The 6,000-nt window shown below is 58.3% G+C and overlaps 1 protein-coding gene across 2 annotated transcripts in view; it reads left to right on the top strand.

Annotated features, from left to right (window-relative positions):
* The first annotated feature begins 3,509 nt into the window (after positions 1 to 3,509).
* prpf3 (PRP3 pre-mRNA processing factor 3 homolog (yeast)) overlaps positions 3,510 to 6,000 on the top strand; it is a 51,048-nt gene continuing 48,557 nt past the window's right edge. The window contains exon 1 of one of the 2 annotated variants that reach the window (XM_078207133.1): positions 3,510 to 3,635. The gene's annotated coding sequence lies outside the window, so the exon portion shown is untranslated. Of the gene's footprint in view, positions 3,666 to 6,000 lie in introns of both variants that reach the window. The other variant, XM_078207130.1, reaches the window with a different exon arrangement.

The raw sequence follows: 6,000 nt of genomic DNA, 5'->3' as shown, positions 1-6,000 counted from the left end.
TGTCCCCCATCAAACACTCCCAGGACAGGTACAGCACGGGGTTAGATACAGAGTAAAGCTCCCTCTACACAGTCCCCCATCAAACACTCCCAGGACAGGTACAGCACGGGGTTAGATACAGAGTAAAGCTCCCTCTACACTGTTCCCCATCAAACACTCCCAGGACAGGGACAGCACAGGATTAGATACAGAGTAAAGCTCCCTCTACACTGTCCCCCATCAAACACTCCCAGGACAGGTACAGCACGGGGTTAGATACAGAGTAAAGCTCCCTGTACACTGTCCCCATCAAACACTCCCAGGACAGGGACAGCACGGGGTTAGATACAGAGTAAAGCTCCCTCTATTCTGTACCTCACCCTGTTCGGTACCTGTGTTTGATGGGGACATAGCTTTAAATTGAGGGGTGATAGATATAGGACAGATGTCAGAGGTAGGTTCTTTACTCAGAGAGTAGTAAGGGCGTGGAATGCCCTGCCTGCAGCAGTAGTGGACTCGCCAACATGAAGGGCATTTAAATGGTCATTGGATAAACATATGGATGATATTGGAATAGTGTAGGTTAGAGGGGCTTTAGATTGGTTTCACAGGTCGGCGCAACATCGAGGGCCGAAGGGCCTGTACTGCGCTGTAATGTTCTATGAGAGATAGCTCTCTATCTCTATCTCTTTCTCTCTCTCTGGAGATTGAAAACTGGAATCTGCTCAAAACTAGGTCCCTTCCTCTGAAGTTCTGCTGCTTGAAGGTAGATCTTTCTCTGAAAGCTGCTGTATGGAAGTCACAGTGACACAGTGGTTAGCAGGGCTGCCTCACAGCGCCAGGGTCCCAGGTTCAATTCCGGCCTTGGGGGAGTGTGTGGAGTTTGCACTTCCTCCCTGTTGCTGTGTGGGTTTCCTCCGGGTGCTCTGGTTTCCTCCCACAGTCCAAAGATGAGCGGGTTAGGTGGATTGGCCGTGCTAAATTGACCCTAGTGTCAGGGGGATTAGAGGATAAATGCATGGGATTACAGGAATAGGACCTGGGTCGGTCCAGACTTGATGGGCCAAATGGCCTCTTTCTGTACCGTAGGGATTCTATCATCAGATCTTTCCCGACAGTTCCTCCTGGAATTTTCTAGAACAATATTGGTGGCGGAAAGTTCTGGAAATGTTGTGACACCCTCTGGGGAAATTGTCAGGAAGGTATCTGGAGATTCTTCCGTGGAATTTTCTGGAAACGCAGAAGTCATCACCGGGGAGGGGTGATTTTTTTCTCTCAAGGTTTTCTGGAATTTTCGAGAATGTTCCGACAACAGCCCCCCGCCCCCCCAGGAAACTTTCCGCGTCATTTTCTGGAAGACCGGGATTCATCATCGGGTATATTTTTCCTGGAATTTTCTAGAACAATCTTGGTGGTGGAAAGTTCTGGAAATATTGAGAGATTCTGTGGGGAAATTGTCGGGAAGGTGGTGGGAATTTTCCATGGCATTTTCTGGAAAATGCAGAATTCATGCCGGGGGCATTTTGTCCTGGAACTCTCCGGGAATTTTCTCGAACATTTTAAGACCAGCAGTCCCCCTCTCCCAGGAATCTTTCTGGAATATTCCGTGGAATTTTCTGGAAGACCGGGATTCAACGCTGGGGGGATTTCTCCCCCCCGCCCCCCCTGGAATTTTCTAGAACAATCTTGATGGTGGAAAGTTCTGGAAATATTGTGAGATTCTGTGGGGGAAATTGTGGGGAAAGCGTCTGGAATTTGCCGTGGAAATTTCTGGAAGACTGGAATTCATCGCCTGGGCAGGGGGGGGGGGATTTTTTCCCTAGAACTCTGCTGGAATTTTCTAGAACATTTTAAGACCAGCAACCCCTGCTCCCAGGAATCTTTCCGGGACTTTCTGCGTCATTTTCTGGAAGACCGGGATTCATCGCCGGGGGATTTTTTTCCTCCTGGAATTTTCTAGAAGAATATTGGTGGCGGGAAGTTCTGGAAATGTTGTGAAACTCTGTGGGGGGTATTGTTGGGAATTTTCAGCGGAATTTTCTAGAAGACTGGAATTCATCGCCGGGGGTGGCGGCGGGTTCCTGGAATTATGCTGGAATTTTCTAGAACATTTTAAGACCAGCAAGCCCCTCTCTCCCAGGAATCCTTCTGGAACTTTCCGTGGAATTTTCTGGAAGACCGGGATTCATCGCCGGGGGGGGGGGGGGTGTTTATCCTGGAATTTTCTTGAACCATCTGGGTGGTGGAAAGTTCTGGAAATGTTGTGAGACTCCGTCGGGGAAATTGTCGGGCATTTTCGGCGGAGTTTTTCTGGAAGACCGGGATTCATCGCCGGGGAGGATTTTTTTCCTGGAACTCTGCTGGAATTTTCTAGAACATTTTAAGACCAGCAACCACCCCCTCTCCCAGGAATCTTTCCGGAACTTTCCGTGGAATTTTCTGGAAGACCGGGATTCATCGCCTGCTGTTTTCCTCCTGGAATTTTCTAGAACAATCTGGGTGGTGGAAAGTTCTGGAAATGCTGGGAGACTCTGGGAGGGAGGCTGACTGGGAATGTTCTGGAACTTTCTCTGCAGAGTCCCCCCCCCCCCGCGGAATGTTCTCCCTTCGAGAACGTTCCCCGGAGGCTGGCGCCGGCCTCCTGTGGCGCCCCTAGCGGCCGGGAAGAGGACAGGGCAGCGGCTTTAGTGGGGGGACGGGGGGCGGGGCTGAGGCGGCCGTTGGCTTCCTCCCGCGCGCGCAGCGGCGGCGGGGGAGGGGGACGTTATTCGCTGTTGCAACCCTCCCCACCACCCCGGATGCTTTTGGGTGCGACACCGACTCCCAAGCCGTGAGAGGCGGTGGCGTCTACTTCCGGTGAGGGCGGTTTGGGGTGCGATGGAAAGAGGTAGACAGTGACACCCACTTCCGGTGAGGGCGGCGGCGGCGAAGCCCGCTTCCGGTGAGGGCGCCTCGGTCGATGGAAAGTGGTAGGCGGTGACAGCCAATTCCGGTGAGGGCGACCGACTCATTAAGAGGCGGCGACGCCCACTTCCGGTGAGGGCGGGTTGGGTTGACAGAGCGAGTGATAGCAAAAGAGAAAATGCTGGAAAAATCTCAGCCGGTCTGGCAGCATCTGTGAGGAGAGAAAAGAGCTTACTTTTGTTTACACAGTGACATCCACTTCCGGTGAGGGCGGCCGACCCATTCGACCGGGCGCCGCCCCCCCCCGCTGGGTTGACAATGTGGTGCGGGGGCGGGGAGGCGATGGCAGTGAGGCTCACTTCCGGTGAGGGCGTTCGCTTGACTCGAAGGGAGGTGAGGCGGAGACGTCCACTTCCGGTGAGGGCGTCCGGAGAGGGGAGCCTTGACACAGTGACTGCCGGTGTGTGTGTGTGTGTGGGGGTCGGAAAAAGAAGCGGGGGGAACATTGACACCGACTTCCGGTGGCGGACGGATGAAGGGGACACCGACTTCCGGCGGCGGACGGGTGAGGGGGAGACACAGACTTCCGGTGGCGGACGGGTGAGGGGGAGACACAGACTTCCGGTGGCGGACGGGTGAGGGGGAGACACAGACTTCCGGTGGCGGACGGGTGAGGGGAGACACAGACTTCCGGTGGCGGACGGGTGAGGCGGCAACACCGACTTCCGGCGCCTGCAGTTGTCGCGGGCTGGGTGAGTCGCAGCCGCGGGGGGGAGGAGGAGGTGAGTGAGCGGCGGGACAGGGGAGGGGGCGGAAGGCCTGAGGCCTAGCCTGGGAGGGGGAGGCCTGAAGCCCCTTTACCCCCTCCCCCAGCGTGGGGAGACTGGACCCACATTCAGCTCCATCTAGAACTTTCCAGGCGCCCTGGAGTTTCCAACCCCCTCAACATGGGGTGGGGAGATCCCGTATCAACCAGGGGGGGGGGGGGGGATATCCCATATCAACCAGGGGAGTCCCATATCAACCAGGGGGAGGGGGGGGGATATCCCATATCAACCAGGGGGAGGGGGGGGGGATATCCCATATCAACCAGGGGGAGGGGGGGGGGATATCCCATATCAACCAGGGGGAGGGGGGGGGGATATCCCATATCAACCAGGGGGAGGGGGGGGGATATCCCATATCAACCAGGGGGAGGGGGGGGGGGATATTCCATATCAACCAGGGGGAGGGGGGGGGGATATCCCATATCAACCAGGGGGAGGGGATATCCCATATCAACCAGGGGGAGGGGATATCCCATATCAACCAGGGGGAGGGGGGGGGATATCCCATATCAACCAGGGGGAGGGGGGGGGGGATATCCCATATCAACCAGGGGGGGGGGATATCCCATATCAACCAGGGGGAGGGGATATCCCATATCAACCAGGGGGAGGGGATATCCCATATCAACCAGGGGGAGGGGGAGGGGATATCCCATATCAACCAGGGGGAGGGGGGGGGATATCCCATATCAACCAGGGGGAGGGGATATCCCATATCAACCAGGGGGAGGGGATATCCCATATCAACCAGGGGGAGGGGATATCCCATATCAACCAGGGGGAGGGGGGGGGGATATCCCATATCAACCAGGGGGAGGGGGGGGGGATATCCCATATCAACCAGGGGGAGGGGGGGGGGATATCCCATATCAACCAGGGGGAGGGGATATCCCATATCAACCAGGGGGAGGGGATATCCCACATCAACCAGGGGGAGGGGGGGGGGGATATCCCATATCAACCAGGGGGAGGGGGATATCCCATATCAACCAGGGGGAGGGGGGGGGATATCCCATATCAACCAGGGAGAGGGGATATCCCATATCAACCAGGGGGGGGGATATCCCATATCAACCAGGGGGAGGGGATATCCCATATCAACCAGGGGGAGGGGGGGGGGGATATCCCATATCAACCAGGGGGAGGGGACATCCCATATCAACCAGGGGGGGCGATATCCCATATCAACCAGGGGGAGGGGGGGGGGGATATCCCACATCAACCGGGGGGGGGGGGATATCCCACATCAGGGAGGAGGGGGGGGGGGGATATCCCACATCAACCGCGGGGGGGGGGGGAATATCCCACATCAACCGCGGGGGGGGGGGGGGGGGGGGATATTCCACATCAACCGCGGGGGGGGGGGGGGGATATTCCACATCAACCGGGGGGGGGGGGGATATCCCACATCAACCGCGGGGGGCAGGGGGGGGATATCCCACATCAACCAGGGGTGGGGGGGGATATCCCACATCAGGGAGGGGGGGGATATCCCACATCAACCGGGGGGGGGGGGGTGGGGGATGGGGGGGATATCCCACATCAACCGGGGTGGGGGGGGGGGATATCCCACATCAGGGAGGGAGGGGGGGGGGATCCCAAGTTGGGGCAGATGGGGGCTGTTGCTTTATTGTGGTTGATGCAGTCGTAGGAATGGTGCCGATATACTGGGGCATACAGTGTGGCGCTCCCTCAGCACTGACCCTCCCACAGTGTGGCGCTCCCTCAGCACTGACCCTCCCACAGTGCGGTGCTCCCTCAGCACTGACCCTCCCACAGTGCGGCGCTCCCTCAGCACTGACCCTCCCACAGTGCGGCGCTCCCTCAGCACTGACCCTCCCACAGTGCGGCGCTCCCTCAGCACTGACCCTCCCACAGTGCGGCGCTCCCTCAGCACTGACCCTCCCACAGTGCGGCGCTCCCTCAGCACTGACCCTCCCACAGTGCGGCGCTCCCTCAGCACTAACCCTCCCACAGTGCGGCGCTCCCTCAGCACTGACCCTCCCACAGTGCGGCGCTCCCTCAGCACTGACCCTCCCACAGTGCGGCGCTCCCTCAGCACTGACCCTCCCACAGTGCGGCGCTCCCTCAGCACTGACCCTCCCACAGTGCGGCGCTCCCTCAGCACTGACCCTCCCACAGTGCGGCGCTCCCTCAGCACTGACCCTCCCACAGTGCGGCGCTCCCTGAGCACTGACCCTCCCACAGTGCGGCGCTCCCTGAGCACTGACCCTCCCACAGTGCGGCGCTCCCTCAGCACTGACCCTCCCACAGTGCGGCGCTCCCTGGG

Source organism: Mustelus asterias, unplaced genomic scaffold (assembly GCF_964213995.1).
Source record: "Mustelus asterias unplaced genomic scaffold, sMusAst1.hap1.1 HAP1_SCAFFOLD_2068, whole genome shotgun sequence".
Lineage (NCBI taxonomy): Eukaryota > Metazoa > Chordata > Chondrichthyes > Carcharhiniformes > Triakidae > Mustelus > Mustelus asterias.
The sequence above is the reverse complement of the archived record's forward strand: the minus strand, read 5'-3'. Positions and strand labels throughout refer to the sequence as shown.